Raw genomic sequence first — 17,343 nt, forward strand, 5'->3', positions numbered from 1 at the left:
CTTCTCTTCTCTTCTCTTATCTTATCTTATCTTATCTTATCTTATGGCACAGTTCAGCACATATATGAGCTAAATGTATCTTTAAGAGGAGGAGGGGATGGTGGATGTTGTGATACCTAAGAGAGATGGCTGCCACACAGCAGGTAGCAGCAGACCACTGTTTAAGGACCAACGAGAATGGATGTTTTTTAACCCTTAGGGACTGACTGACCCACTATATGATCTATTTGGCTGTATTTATGCACATGGCATACATTTTGGAAAGGATGTGTAGTTTTGGTTAATCTGTGAATTTCCAGCTCTGCTCCTAGAATTAGTCTAAAATACACCGTGTTGACAAAATTGTTAGATTCAATTGTTAAGTGCAAAACATGTGCCATTGAAACCCATTCACATTTAAATTTTCGATCCCACAGCCATCAAAGCATGGTTATTTCTGGGTGTCATTCTGGGCTTATAACTTGGAATTTGATTTTTTTTTTTTACTTTTTTTCTACCTGATGATGTTATTTTTTTTCATATTTGATACATGGAGAAAGTACATGCTAATTCTACTAGGTGCACTGTCACAATCACAGTCTTGCAGCATTCAGTAGCCTATAGTTAACCAAATATTCCACCATGCAGAGCAATGCTGCTCAAGGACCAAAAATTGCATGTTTTGTTTAAGCTGCCCAGTGGCTGGTGGTAAATGTTAGCATTGTACGTTTCCGCAAACCATGAATATGTTACATTTGCATATTTCATATAAATTGATATTTCTAAATGGAGAAGATTTCTGGAGGTGGATGACGCCTTGGCATCAAAAACTGGTTTTGTTTTAGTGAGTCCTTGCTACGCTTCCAGCTGTTTGTGCACTAAATGGGGTGTTTCATAACATCCCATCACTGTTATCGCAGTGAAGATAGTGGCATGAGAAGTAGCTGTTTTTTCCCCCCAGATATAGCTGTATTTCCAGCTGGGATTTGACCCCATATTGAGCCATTTTAAGCCAAAACATGATCTTTTCCTAACCCCAATTACATTTTTAAATGTGTTGTTGGCGATGATGATCAGTTGGTTCATCAGTTTGATCCAGACTGAAATATTTTAACTTTTGGACCTTGAACCATGTCATTTGGTGCAGACAGTCTCTGTGACCTTTGTTAACCCTCTGACTTTTCATCCAGCAACTCAATCAAGCCAAAAATCTAATTGTGTCTAATTATGTGTCCTCATCATTGTTTACATTCCAGTAATACTCAAATCTTGTTTTATTTTGCCACATGCTGTGAATACTGTCCTCCGGGATGGATTTTGGTATTTTTTTCTCCCTGGTTTGAGAGAAAACACATTCTGGCACAGCTCCTGCATGGGCCGTCATGGAGTCTCGGCTCAGGTGTGATGCAGGAGAAAACAACAAAGACAGCAGTACCAGACTGCACTTTGGTTCAGCCTCAAGGTCAAATAAGACCTATTTGGGGAGCTGTGGTGTCCCTGATTTTATAGAGCACAGAATAAAACCCTGATCGCTGTGGGTTTTCTATCTGCTTCTACTCTCCCTCCCCGTGAAGGAACGGAGGCTCGTTTTTCACAGAAAGACGCTTTTATGGAGCTGCAGGCTGCTGACGGGCAGCAAGCGTGTGTTCAGCAGACTTTAATTGTCTGTCGGTGGCAATAAAAGAGCCGGTGAAATACACAACTGTAAAAGAGCTGCAGGCCCAAGCCCGGTGCATCCTGGGAGACGGAAATGAAGAGAACGCCAGGTTAGGGTCTGATAGTGCCGAGATCAGACAAAAAGCCTTTCACCTTAAAATTTAAATTACTGGATGCATTTCGGTTTGGAAATGACTCTACAAGAAAGCCATCAATCATTTTGCTCAATAAAATGTGACTTAGTTGGTGATGTCATCATCATAACATCCAAGTCATATCATACATTTATCAAAAATGGCCTTTTAAAAAAACAGCTTATGAAATCTGCCGTCTTAATAAATAACACATTTTTAAATTAACTGGTGATTATGACTGACTGACACATAAAATATGATCTTGAATATTCATGCAAAATAAAATTAATTAATGTAACAATTTGACTCCAGTAGTATTATTGCATTATTAGTCATACTACAATGATAATGAAGTCATCCAACTGTTTTTGAATTGTCCTGATTTCTTTCTTTGTACCACAGTGCTATCTGCTGGTCATATCTAGGCACTACAGGAACGATTCATTTCAGACTGCAAATGGCAAAACTTTCAGTCAAGAAAAAATAAGCTTTTTCACCAAATATTTACAGTAAATCTGACCTCTCTGAGATAATCTGTGTTTATCTAAAAGTATGAATTTTCAGATTATCTCAGAATCCCTCAGGTTACTTTAGAAGACAAATTGGTTTCTGGATTATTTTAAAGGTCAAATAAACTATACTTCAGAAGTTATAATCTCCTGCTATAGAAGCTTGATTGGAGTCCAGTCAGGTGGCTAAGAGGAGTACTTTGTATGTTTAAATGATCTTTGATGTCTTTTTGATGATTTCTTTTTTTTTTTTTTTTGTATGTTGAGAAATTAGGCTGGACACAATTATTGTGGCCAAAAACATTTCTACTAATTATATTATCTCTATATATAATTTATTATAACAATTAAAGTTAATACTGAATGCTATTAATCAAATTCATCTTGAACTTTGTTTATTGTGCATTCCTCTTTTGTAGCAAGAAAGGGAAAAAAGCAAAAAGGAAATATTTAAGATGTGCTTTACTATTTAAACAATATTATCAAATATATATTATTAACCTGATATTAATATTTATTTATTTATGAATATCATGGTTATTTTCAGTGCCAGTATATCCCAACGCCCCCATGGAGAACATTTTTTTTAAACAAAAACCTTTGTTCAGCATTTTGTTTTGTCTGTTCTTGGCTGAACAGACTGACATCTAAAAGGGCAGAAACAGACAAACATTCCTCCGAGCAACAGAAGAAATCTGCAGTCATAAAAGAAAGTGAAAGCTTAGCATCAAAATGTGTGCAGATGAACACTTTCCTGTTTCAGTGTTAAATGTAGTTATTGTAACTAAGGTTCAGCAACAAGACCATGTTTCTCTCTCCCACTAATTCCATCACCTGCACTTCATTAATTCAACCATCTGTGTTTTATCAATTCTACCACCTGCTGCTACAAACAGGTGTGTCAAACCGCTTCTTCCCTGTTCGTCTCAGGTCTCACAACACTTTTGTGGACAAGAAAACAAAGTCAAAATCCAAGTTCACACCGTATTCTCCCCTGTCATTCAGACCAGTCAGCTCAGAAACATGTTGGCTTTATACATTTGTGCAATGAATATGTTACATATGGATGTTTTATAGCAATGTTTTTAAAGTGACATAGTGAATAAGCTAACTTCGATCATCTGGAGGTGGAGGAGATGGTGTATGGTGTGACACTTGGGCTGTCTAGTAGTGCAGAGCAGTTGGACCCAAAGGTGACAACAGAAACAAAGAAACAGCAACTGAACATCACACAATCAAAGCAAGGGTCAAACGAAGACTGACCTGAAAATCAGGGCTTAAATACAAACTAGATTGATGAGGGGATGAAGTGCAGCTGGACAAAAAGGGCATAGAGGCTCAGGTGAGGAGAATGAGGTGATGAGGCAGCGAGCTGATTGGCTGAGAGAAACTGAGGAGCAGGAAGGACAAACGAAGCTAATGTAGGACAGGTGTGGAGCTGGCAAGTGAAGGAAAGGAAGGGGAAAAACAGTAACTGAAGCCCTAAATAATAAATTAAACCAAATCATAATAAAGACAACTTATCATTATATAGTGCCTTTCACAATTACACAATTGAATAAAAATAAATACGTTTAAAAAAAGTAACATAATCAAACAAACTGAACAGAGGTACAAAGTTGATCGACGGGCAGCAAGGCAGATCAACTTCCTCTCAAAAACATGGGGGGAAGGCAGCTTGTGAAATGACCCAAAAAGAGCAAGAATGTTTGTAAAATTTATAAGTTTTACAAAAAATTAGCAACAAACTGGGAAAGTAAAAACAAACAAACCACCCAACAAACAAAAAAAAACCGACCTGAAAAAAGTGCTGTTTGTTCCACGTACAATCATCATTATGAACATGCACAATTCTTAGTGAGTTGTTTCTTTGGCACTTTAAGACTTTTTATGGTTGGAAAAAACTGTGATCAATCCTTTTATTGGCATTTGTGTGTTTTGATTGCTGGTATGGTGGTTGACCAGATTGCTCCTTTTATTGACACCTTTAGATGACTTTTGTTGACACTTTTACATAGACTTTTATTGTTGATCGGGATTGTGCCACTTTGATGCTCCATGTGCCCGTTTCTACTGTATTTTTAAATTGTGTGTACCGCCAACTGCAGACCAAATTTCCCCTTGAGGGACAATAAAAGCTCCGTACTGAAGGAAAATAATCTTAAATATATAAATATGATAATTAGAAATATAATTCGCTGGACATGTTTTCCTATTAAAAGAAAAAAAAAAAGATTTTCAAAATGTATTCATGTCTTTTTTCTCATAAAAAAACACAAAAATATTCACATTTGATTTTTTTTTTTGTCCCAAAAGAAAAACAATAAAATGATTCAAATGTCACAACCCAAGTAGAAGTGTTTGCATTGTACATTTCTAAAACCCACAGATATGTTCCATTTATTATTATTATTATGTCAAAAAACAAAACAAAAAACAATCAACAACTTGGTTATAGTTGGGAAAAGATCACTTTTTGCTTAATATCCAGTTTGGGGTTTACAAGCAGCATGGGCATGTTGCTGCTGCAGCATTGATCCGGTGTGGCACTTTCTGCTCCAAGTGAGAAAATGTAATTCTCTCAGTCTGCACAATCTGATATAATGTATTTACATTTTTTAGGTCATGCAAGAGAGACAATATGCATAAACAAATTGAATTGTCCAAGTTGTTATATTAATATTTAAGATGCACCAATTGATTCAAGACCTTAACTCATGCAGTTGCAGTAACCTACAAAAAAACATTTTGCATTCCAGCCTTTGAGCAGCATAATCACAAACATGGTCTCAGTCAATAGCTCACTACCTGTATATGATATATGCATCATTTACTGAGGGTTTCTTTTGGTCTATTTTTAAGCTCAAAGAAAAAATATCATTAGGAAACATTAGAATATTTGGCTTGACCAGCTTGTGCTACATCCACAATGCATGCAGGAAACACACCAATGTCTTGCTAATAAACAATCTGTCTTTGTGCCACTTTCCCAATGTGAAAAGAAATTGAATGTGATTTTTTTTGTTTTTTTTTTTAAATCCAGCTTTTCGTGCCTAAAAAGCCATTGGAAAAAAGTGACAAGTTGCTATATAAAACCTAAATTTGGTGCCTTGAAAACAAACACAGCAATGGCAAACATCTTGCCTATGTCACAGTCTGATTTCTTCAGACTTCTGGGAGGAGTGCTCTGGTGTACGAGACTTAGTTAACCCTTTGAAACCTGGATCGACATCACTTTTTTGTGTAGTGTTCAGACATCTTTCACAAGTGTTTAATACAATAGCCGATTTCAAACTTTTGACTGTGGTGTAAATCCTCAAAGAGTTTACAGGATCCAGTAATGAGATGCTAGCTTGATCAGAGAACTTCATCTATTCTAAACGATACCAACCTTGGATCACCTAACGTGTTGAGAATAATCTCCCAGACTGTCTGTTATATGAAGAAGGTCATATATTACCACTCAAAGGCCTCCTGTTCACATGCATGTAACACGCTTTACACAACGCAGAGAACTACACAGTGAATGAATACAGTTGGAGAATGAGTTTCAGATCAGTAACACATTCGTGTCTTGTATACAGCTGCTTTTAAACATGAAGCAGAGTGCACCATGTGGCTCAGAAAGTGCTGAAAATGAACTCCTGTCTGAACTCACTGTGTGAGAAACGCCTTCACTGATCTGTTGACTGCTCCAGAGGTTTTCACCCCTCATTTCTCAAAGTGTTTAAGTAATCGAAGAGGAGACACATTTGGCAGCAAATATCTGCTGCGCTGTTTCAAATCAACCAGATGTTCAGACATGTGGCTTTGGTAGAAGTAAACTTCGAATAGCTTCCAAAAGTGATGAAGGATAGGAGGAAGAGGATAAACTTTATTTTCTGCATGTTTGTATATGTTCCGATGATGCATTCAACCCAATCCACATGGATGCTACTTTGTACATTATTATGTAGCAGATACGTTAAAACTTTTTAGCATACTGGTTAACATGTGGCTACAGTTCATCCAAACCCCCCCAACCTTCCACTAACAATAACATACTACGTCATTTAAAAAGGTTGATATAGTACATATGAAATGTACAAATGTAACATATTCTTGGTTTGCAGAAATTTACAATGCCAACATTTTATTTTGGTAAGTGGACCGAAACATCTGATTAAGTCCATAGCGGAAAGAAACGAAGCACTTTTACTGAAGTTCCATTCTTAGATACTGTTGATTTATTGCATTAGAACATACAGGAGTATTTCCATCTGGTGTTGCTTTAAGTACTTTTTTACTTCGCGACATTAATTTGACAAATCAGGATTTTATATGTAAAGTGATGGACTTCTACACATTAAACTATAAGTAAGGGATAATGTAGGAAGCAGGTTATTATTGCAAAATGAACCCCAACAGGACGATGTAGGAACCCTGACATCACTGTTGAGCTTTTCAAATATATTTTTTGGCACTTTGAGCACGGGCCCGTTCTCGCTCCGAGACAGCCAGACAGCACCAGACACGTCCACATGCAACGTGCATGGGTGACAACAAACAACTGGCTTTCTTGAAGGAGTCTGCCACCTGTGTGTTGATGCATCTATGACTTTGTTGCCTAACTGTTGTGACATTCTCTTTGGTTGTCATGTGCTGTTATGTAAACATAAGGGCCAGGCAGCTTCATTCCACCATGTGCTTGTGTTGACATCATGGTAACAGCATCCCGGAGTATAAACAGCTGACGCAGAAGGTCACAGACAGAGTGGCACAATGTGATGAGTTTGGATGAGAATGTGTTAGCAACACGAGTGCCATTTGTCCCATTATTTCTGAACGAAAATAAACATCTCTATGGCGGATATCTCCAACACTGGGCAACTCACACCAAAATAATTTTAGATTGATAAACAGTAAGAGGAAAAAAAATGTTTTATTATCTTTGGGGTGAACTGTCCCTTGAACTGACAAGTGCCCTTCTCAAACAATGAGTGCCGTCACTTTTCTTATTGTACGGGCGATGCCACTGAGAGCTGCATAGATGGTGTAATAATTGACGTGCTCACCGATCCAATGCTAAGAAGTGTTTAGTAAAACAAAAAACATCAGCGTCTTGCTTTTGATGGTATATTTATTGCTTACCGTTATGGCCTTCATCATGCACGAATACATGGTAAATCTTCATATATCCAAACATTTCACAAATACAGAGTTCATCTAGCTTGATGGTCAAAGAACTGATCTGAGTGAAAGTTGATGGTGTGTCATGCATAGTGACCTTTCAAAATACACTTACATTCTCAAAGAAAATGTAGTTATTGTTTGTTAAATACAGTGTGTTTTTTTTTCAAAATAAATGTTCAACATCTGTAACACACTTCATATTTACATATGTTTGTTTCCTTGTGCAACGTAAGCACATGGTTAGGTTTAGATAAAAACATTCATATGGGAAGCCAACAGTGGACAACTGTCTTGGGTTGTTTGGACCTATGCTCCACTCACCCTACAGGATCTTTCAACTTTTCAGCTGCTTATATTATGTTGTAACTGGCAGCATCTCATACTGACACCATCCAGCGGCGTATCATACTGCCTTGATAGGTGCCTCCCTGCTGACCAGGGGCATATCATACAGTCGCAAAAGGTGGTTTTTGGTTTTGCTGACAGCAAAATCACTGACCAAGCAATAGAATTTGACAAGAATGAGAACGGGCTGGAAATTCAGTTATGGCTTTTGGTTTCAGTGTGCGGCCCCAAGATTTACAGTGGCCCTATCTGGCCATCCCTGTGAAAAATGTCTGGAGGTGTAATGTGCAGCTATTTGATCTGCAGATTCTTAAGCCTGATGAAAAGGAGCGTTAGTTTATAGCAAAAGATTATTAAAGATAATCTCATTTAGTAGGCGATGCCAAAGTATGATTTTTATTCAGAGGCATATGTATTTACTATGCAACAATGTGTGACAAATATTTATAAGGCACTGGTTAAAAAAAGAGCCTAAATGGGGATTAAATGGGCATCTCTGTGTTTGAGGAACTCACCTGCAGTATAAGAAATGCTTTGATCAGTTCTGAGTGGCACTTATCAGGGTGCATCTGCTGTTCCTTCATTTTGTGCACGTTTCAAAATACCCCCAGGTCAAATTCAAAGAGAACACTGGATCTTATGTGACGAAATAGACCTTTGCAGCACCACTGTGTGCACTGTGGAGCCCCAGCAGCTGGAGCGGGTCGCCCTATGCGCTCAGTGAAACAGTGAAACTACACTTAATCGAAATCGACGTCGACCTTCAGACGCGCAAGGTCACCCAGGGCCGCGTGCGTCTGCTGCCTGTAAGAAATGCAAATCCAGCTCAATAAATATGTTTTAATTCTCCTAATGCGCGCACTGGACCGATTTAATGAAAAATGCCTCAATTCCCCAGAGACTCGTTTTATGGAAAACAACTCCTGAAGGCATGAGAGGAGACAGAGAAAGAGAGAGACAATCTGTTTGGACATGGATTCCGTTTCTTCTTTACCATTGCTCCCAGTGACGCATGCACACAGACACACACAGACACACACACACACATACACACCCATAGAAAAAAAAGAGGCAGAGTGGGAGTTTCGGGCCTCTTTCTGTGCTGTAAAACTTTATAGCGATCTGGGGCCCAGTTGTCATGGTAGCCAGTTATACGAGCTTGACCGGGGGTGTGGATAGGAGGGGTGTGTGTGTGTGTGTGTGTGTGTGGGTGGGTGGGTGGGTCCACCATTTGCAGGAGTGTGTGTCGGCAACTCTTCTTCTGTTTATAATTATGGGGAAAGTGGGAGAGAGAGAGAAGATGGTGTGTGTGTCTGTGTGTGTGTGTGTGTGTGTGTGTGTGTGTGTTGGAAGAAGGGTGCAAAACTTAGGAAAAGAGACAGGATGCGTGAGTGTGTGTGTGTGTGTGTGTGTGTGTGTGTGTGTGTGTGTGTGTGTGCATGAAAGAAAGAGAGAGAGAGAGAGAGAGAGAGAGAGAGAGAGAGAGAGAGAGAGAGAGAGAGAGTGCGCTCACTGGAAAATCATATTTGAAAGCAGAGGGGTCCTCTCTCAGCCTGTTACACACACACACACACACACACACACACACACTGTTTTACAGCCGGGGCCACTAAACCAGCACCATCACTCCGGGAAATCCAATGTTAAAAATGGCCAGAAACCTGAGGGAATAACACAAACCACGAAGAAAAACTGAAAATCACCAACCACAGGACACTGATTGTCGCCTGCGTCATCCCGCCTGCAGCCCCTCAAACACGGTGAGTCTCTGCTGACTGTGCTCATCATGAGCCGCATTATTATCATGTTTCCACACGTGTTGATCTGCTAAACTTTCAGTGAGGTAGCATTAAGTGGCCGTTTACACTCAGGTTAGACTCATTATGATGAGGTTACAGTGGTAGACCGGCCTGACACTGACATGAGTTTAGTATTAAAGGCCTATCTGGACACCACATGTGCTCATCCACAGACCGCAGATCAGCCTATTTTTACCCAACATCCATCTGGGCTTCATATGCAACTAAAACTTCATTCAGCTCTATGTCATCCAAAGACATGTTGGAAGCCAAGGATGGACAAACAGGACAACTTTGTCCTCCAAGAGAACAGTAAATGACATGCAGTTAAAGTTTGATACTGTTCGTGTTATAAGTCCAATTTTAACACTTACCTTAATGATTAATTTGATTGATGATGATGATTTGATATAATGATTAATTAATCTAGAAAGGAAACTGCATTAATAAGGAACTAACTTAACAGTGACCCTTGGTGAATAAATTAGAATTATTATTAAGTGCCTGATGACATGGTACGCTGTGCATTCACTGTAAAACATAAGCAATGGATTTTCATTTGCTCTGGTTTGTGATTGGTACTGAAAGAACTTTTCACACGTGAACTCTAATACATTATAACAGGAGTATTATGACAGAGCTCTATGCAGAAGAACACTGTAGGCCTCTAGATTTTCTGAGGGTAACTTTAAGACAAACACAAGGGATGCATATTTATTTTCATGTAGGCTATATGCCACAAAATAGCATGTTCCTTTCTTCACTGACTTTACAGTCATTCATCAGATGTGCACATATTACACAGAGTGACAACTTCAGTTGAGTTTTCTATATTGGATTCAATAAGTTTGAAAGGTATCATAAAAATATATGAGGGATTTCTTGCATATTATGCACATTATTGTTATTATTATCATCATCATCATCAATTATTATTATATATTTTAATGTGTGTGTATGTGTGTGTGTGTGTGTGTGTGTATAATTAATTATAGTTTCTTAATATTGCACATGCTATGAGGCCTCACTGCTAACTTGACTGTAGTCATAGTATAGCAGTTGCAGCAGTGATACAAATGATTATGATTGTGTTTTTCTTTTAAATGGAAACCACATTTGGCTTTCAAATACCTACATTTCTCTAGAAATCATTAGGTCTCACTTTTAATCCGGAAGAAATTGAATATCGAGTTAACATCTTAGCAACAATGCATCATGAATTCCTGTTGCTCACTGTGAATTTAAGTGATTAGCTAACACTTACTGGCTTACCAGTGGAAAAAAACAACAACTGTAAACTCACAGTTACCACATGTTTGGATATTGACAACAAATTAGCTGGAATTCAGTTCGATCAAAAAGTGACGAAGCACTCTGAGAGCAGAATAGTTTAGATAGAAATGTGAAGCTGTCTTATTTAAACTGGTAGTCAGATGCAAACATGTTGCCGCTGTTTATATAACATCAACAACATTCAAAAGTGTGTGTGTGTGTGTGTGCGTGTGTGCGTGTGTGTGCGTGCGTGCAACACAGTTATGTTTTCATTATTTTATTCATGTGTTGCTAAAGTAATCAGCAAGAGAATGGTGCAAAGATGACAGCTGACATTTATGTAGAGAATGGACAGACATGTTTCCATAACCATCAGCAGTTTAGATTGACTGTGAGAGCAGTAAAAAAATGAGTATTAATGTTGTGTCAAGCATCTGATGGAGACCTCGCAGCATAATCATGAGCATGTATTAGTTACTTGTGATTTTACTGTGAAACTCACAGCATTATATGTAATGTATAAGTGTGTGCTGATATTTCTCATGTGCAAAATGCAGCATTTTACATCACTGTCACGTCTTTATACTGCACTTTTTTGGCAAATGCTGCTTTTGTGTTTACAATATGGTTATGGACATGAATGAGGAGGTGTGACAAAGAAAAGCGGCGCCGCCTAGAGGCAGAAATGATGCACTGCATCCGGCCCATCACATTCCAGTCCAGTAAGCAACACAACAGCAGCATGATTTTGTTTGAGAGGCCATCATTGTGTACTTATATGGTCATCCTCTTCTTTTTCTTATTTATTTATTTATTTTTTTCATTGCTGAAGACTGTCTGATTCTGTTTTAAACACATCAAAGTGACAGGGTTTGCCACTGCAGGCCTGTAGGGAACTGCAAATGTGTATCAAATCTTATTAATAACAGACTGTAATAAGACTGCTTAAATCTAGAGATAAAAATCTTCAGATATCACGCGGACACCTCCTTCTGCACGTTTAATCATGTTGCTTGTAGGCCTATTTCAATTCGATACCAATACTTAAAAACCATGATAGCTCTGTGAAGGGACACCTGACATATTCCTTTTTTTTTTTTTTTGGAGATATTTTTCTATTTTTAACATTTTGGTTATATCCTGCTTTTATTATTTTTTTCTTTTTTCTGCAAACTGAAAGTCTCTACTTTTATTCAAGAATGCATAAGGCTATACAATGTTATTATGTCCACTCTTTATTTGCAAAAATATCTATATATTGAGAAGCGCTTTTCTGTGCTACTGTAGGCTATTATTTGTAATTGTTGATAATAATATTCACGTTTTAAAAATCGCATATATTTTAATTTATTCCTATTAGTATGATGTTTTGAGGGGCTTTAGGGACCGCATGCGCATTCAGCCCTCGAGAACCACAAAGTAGCCTTTTGTTCTCACAATGTCGAATGAAAGATTATTACAAAGCCAAAGTTAACTTAGATTTTAATAAATAAAAACGTGTCAATATGATGCAAGCGGCTTTTGAAATGTGTGCAAACTGTGCGCTGTCTGTCGTATTTCCATGCGATGGAAGCAAACGTTCACAAATGAGCTCTACCTTTTCTTCAGTATTGGGAAAATGTACTGGTTCAGTAATAGCAGCTCTGTTTGTATCATCTTCTCATGTTTCCATGAGGTGAAATTTTAACCCCTGCTGCTACACCAGCTCTCTGTTTAAAGGCAACGACCTGACTTCTCCTGTGATTACATCCTTAACTTTGGCCTATGCATTCCTCATGAGGAACATAAGAATACTTCACAGAGAATCCGCGATCTTGGAACGATGTTCAGGCCTAAACGGAGGGGAAATTCCACAGCGGGCTGCTGCATTGAAGTGAACTGTAATTGGATGCAGCCTCGGCCTCCTGCCCGCTCCCAGCCTCTGGAACAAGCGTGGTTCTCATTTGGAGCGGCGGTGAAATATGGGCACAGTGCGTTTTAATGGCGCCTGTAGTCCATTTCCCATTTTAAAGTCAAAAGAAAGGAAAGGAAAGTCAGAGAGAAAGAAAGCAGAGCTCGGGGCGTGGCCTGCCCGTGAACCTCAGACTGCCATTGGCCGCCGAACAGGAAGCGTTTCCAGACAAAGTCTGTCTCTACTCCCATCAACCCAAATATGGCCCCCTCCTCCTCGAGCATGTTTCCCCAGCAATGCCAGAGCGGAATACACACACTCAAGTTGCATCTTCACGAATTTGTTCGCTATCCTCATCCTAATTGCAACCCAAACACATCAGTGATCAATAACCTGCCGCCGCACAAAATAACGGAATTCACATCATTTGAGAGTAGGTGCGCGTGAGGATGCGCAGGAGTAGCAGCAGAAGCAGCACGAGCTATATTTCGTTTCGACAGAGCCTCCTCTAAGGCGTTAGTACCGTGCGCACTTAAACATGTCCCGGTTATGGATGTGCGTAACGCACGTGCTTATTGTTCTGAGCTTTTTTTAAAAAACGTCCTCCTCCATCCTCATCATCCAGGCACCGAAGCAAAAGCTCAGGTCCATACTGCTGCCTGCAACCGGACATGTACCCGGTCTCAGCAGCCCGTATCATTATCACCACGGTCATCTTGGGTGCATCTCCCAGGGTGAGTCCGATGCGTTAGCTCACTGTCACAGCTGCCATGAGCTGTTGAAAGTCCCGGAAGGCGGATTTGAACTCCATCAAAACAGGATCACAGATGATCGCTCGGGAAGTTCCGTCTCACTCCCATCGGAGCGTCCCGCCCCACTGGACACCTCGGGCCAGCTGCAGACACCTCGTGCGCCCTCGTGGACAAGAGCGACCCGGTATCGTCAGACTCAGAGGATGATGGCAGCTGATTTGTCACCGAAGAAGAGGAGGTAGGAGGATGAAGGGTGCTGTCGATGCTCCGTGACAGGCGTCAAGAGGAAATAACAGGATAGAGTCACGGTTCCGGTCCAAAAACAGTCGCAGGGACAGCTGCAGCGTCGGAAGAGGAGGAGGACGGCCTGTTCGGGGGGAGTACCGGGACCACGATCACAAGGTATGAGAGAGAGAGTGAGGAGGAGGAGAAGGAGGAGGATGTGCAAAGAAGGAAGATTGGGTGGATGATAAGAGAGGGGAGACAAAAATCGGAGAAAGAAAATTAGGATGAAGGAAGACATAGAGAAAAGGGGGATGAGTGTTAAAAGTGAGATGGGCGGGATGGATAGAGGAAGAAAGAAGAGAAGAGAAGAGAAGAAAGGGGTGGAGACTCAGAAACAGCTGGTGGAGGTGGACACTAGCCAAGCATAAACAGAAGATGAAGAAGAAGAAGAAGAAGAAGAAGAAGAAGAAGAAGAAGAAGAAGAAGAAGGGTGGGGTGGGGGTGTTGTTTGGTCTGGAGGGTGAGGTGACTCCCCTGTCCTTTCCTGTCTGCCTCACACTGTCCCCCGGACTTGTCTTTATTTGGTTTTATGGCGGGCTTTTAAAGACAAAGAGAGACATTTTTTCACCTCTTTCTGGAATGAATTTATTGCCGAGCTGAATTGCTCTCTTCCCGAGTCCAGCAGCCGGACAGGAAGGGCCGAGCGAGACAAACTTTAGTGTCCCCTCCGGACAAAACGCACTGCTGTTTGCCCCCGACCCTCTCTCCTCTCCTGCTTTTGGCATGCAGAGAAAAGTTAAGGAACATATTTAGTACATAGGATAATGTGCGGTTTTTATAGGCGTTAAATAAAGAGAGGAATACACTCTGAAATAAAATTTAAATCAAACGCATATAATATCAGGTTTATGAGCAAAAAAAAAAAAAAAAGGTACACAGATTTAGTAAAAATAAAGAAATTAAATGCAGGTAACCACAACTGAGCTAATTGCCTTGATTTCTTAAAAAAGAAAAAGTGAGAATCATGAAAATAAAATCCCCAAAATTAGAAAAAAAAATTAAAAAGTGGGCTACAAGAAAATATTCCAAAGACTTATCAAAAAAGAAAAAAAGTAAAAGGAAATGGCCTAAAAAATGCCTAAAAATAATAACAATTCAGTGAAAAAATGATATATATAAATCTACTAATATCCTCAAAAAACGTCTTGCCAAGTTGTTCATTGCCCTTTTAACCATGTTTTTAAAAGAAATTGAATTTGTTCTCAGGGTTCAAAGGTTTGTTTACATATTAATTCTGGACTGAATTAACACACATACACACGCGCGCGCGCACGCACGGACACACAACATTAAGGTTTAAAATGCATTATAACTCTAAAACCGCCTCTCCAGTTTAACAGTGAACAGCCAAATGTCAGTTATTTCATGCTCACTGTGTTGCAGGCTACAGGGCCGCAGTGTATTTATTTTTCGCCATGCAGTCCAGTCCAATTTTATTTTGAAAATGAAATATGTGTTTCCAACAAAAGAGACGAGCAATTGTCAAATTCTGTAATGTATTGGAGGAGTTATCAATCAAGTGTATTTATGTTTTTCAATTTTCTGTTTTTCAATTTTTCGTCTTCTTAAAACCCACATGAGGACGAACACTTGAAGCATTGTAGCAATAGGTGTGTTTTGGTTGTTAAAGAAATGTTTTAAACGGTCAGAAGTTTGTGTTAATATTGGAGCGTCTTTTAGTCCGAAACAGCGTATCAAAATAGTTTTGTGTCTTTTGATTCAATCACAAAGTAGCTCTTTGCTTTAAAGCACTGTGACCATGTGCAACATTGGACTAAAGAAATCATATAGGGTTTGGTTTTGTCTGTAAAAAGTTTGTCTGATAAATGAGGCTTAACGCATGGTGTTGAAGTCATTGTGGAGGAGAACACACTATTTTCTCTGCTGCGCATTGTATAGTTATTTATGCACGCGCTAATATAAGCTCAGGTCTGCGGGATCTGACACAAAGCACAGATGGTGAAATCGTATCTATGCTGCTCCGTGGGACGGGAGGGATGTGCTCGTAAATTATGATTATTAAAGCAGCTTTCTGGCTAAAATGAGCAGAGTCTTCCACAATACAAAGACGGGCAAGTGGAGGTTTCTCCTCTCAGCTGTGAGCCTCTTCTGCTCCGCAGGAGCGCTTTTTGTGGAAGATTAAGAGGCCGAATGATTTCCTGGCGAAATATGGCGACGTGATTCAAACAGAGTGACACGTCTCACATTCTGCACAAGAGAGGAAATACTGAGTAGACAAACAGATAACATAATGCATTAATGCTAAAATATCTTACAGCACGAAATGTGTGAAAATATTTTTCAGGACGACGTCACCATTGACATTTTTAATATTTCTTCCTTACAGTTGACATTTACGATGCCGAAGTTATGTGACTTGACTTCTACAATTGTTATCTAATTTCTGTCATGTCCGCTTCAACTTCAAGCTGTCTGAAATGAGACACTTAATTCATGATTTTTTTAATTGTTTTTGTTGGTTGGGTATCATATTGCTATTTATATCGAAATGTATAAATATTACACAACAGTGAACTGAAATTCTATTATGCTGCAATCACACATGCCCAATAACAACAACAACAACAACAACAACAACAACAACAACAACAACAACAACAACAACAATATTACTTTTATTGTATACAAATGTATTTCTAACGTTGCTTTTCAATAACGTTAATTAGGTCTGTAATAGGCTAATTGTTAGCACATGAGTTAGTAATTAAAACTATAACGTGCTAATTCACAGTTATAATTAAGCAGAATCATTGTCCCATGGTATGATAGCGGTTCTCGAAATAAAAACCCAAACACGAAAAATCAGAAATTGCTTATCATTATTATCACGCTGACGCGTTTCAGAAGCCCTCGTGGCTCCAGGTTTCTATTTGAAGAGTTACATTTTCTTGTGCGCATTTACGCTTTTGCCACGTCCAACATATACAGTTAAAAATGCAGTGAACGTCATTCTCCGATCTGCACATGCGGACAGTGTGCCTCGGTAGAAGAAATAGTACCGTTGGTGGCAAAATATGTTTTCAAAACGACATTTCCGAAATAAAAATACGATGAACACCATGGCTTAATATGTATGATGAAAATGCTCATATTATCTATAACGTCGCTGCAGTGTTAGAGTGTGAAAAATGTGTTTTAGCTCCTCACAATCAACACATAGGAATATCTTTTCTCAATTTTCAATTTCAATTTCGGAGAGACTTTATTGGCATTCAGATTCAAACTTTATTGTCCTCAATGGAGGAAATTTGTTTTAACCGTCTGTGCAAAAAAACCCCACAAAGAACAGGCGACACACGGGATGTGCACAGACAATAACTTCACGATAAACACACTGTCAGAGCAAGTGTGAAGTAATAATAAAAATAAAAAACATGCACGTACCAGTTACGAACCAATCACTATTGGCATGCGTGAATAGAGCCTTGTAACATTGCAAGATTGTAATGAAATCTATTTTTAAAAAATTGTATCAAAAAAAAGGCAGGAAAAATTGTGATTTATGTGATAACTCTCTCTCTCTGCCCC

Source organism: Plectropomus leopardus, chromosome 17, assembly GCF_008729295.1.
Source record: "Plectropomus leopardus isolate mb chromosome 17, YSFRI_Pleo_2.0, whole genome shotgun sequence".
Taxonomy (NCBI): Eukaryota; Metazoa; Chordata; class Actinopteri; order Perciformes; family Serranidae; genus Plectropomus; species Plectropomus leopardus.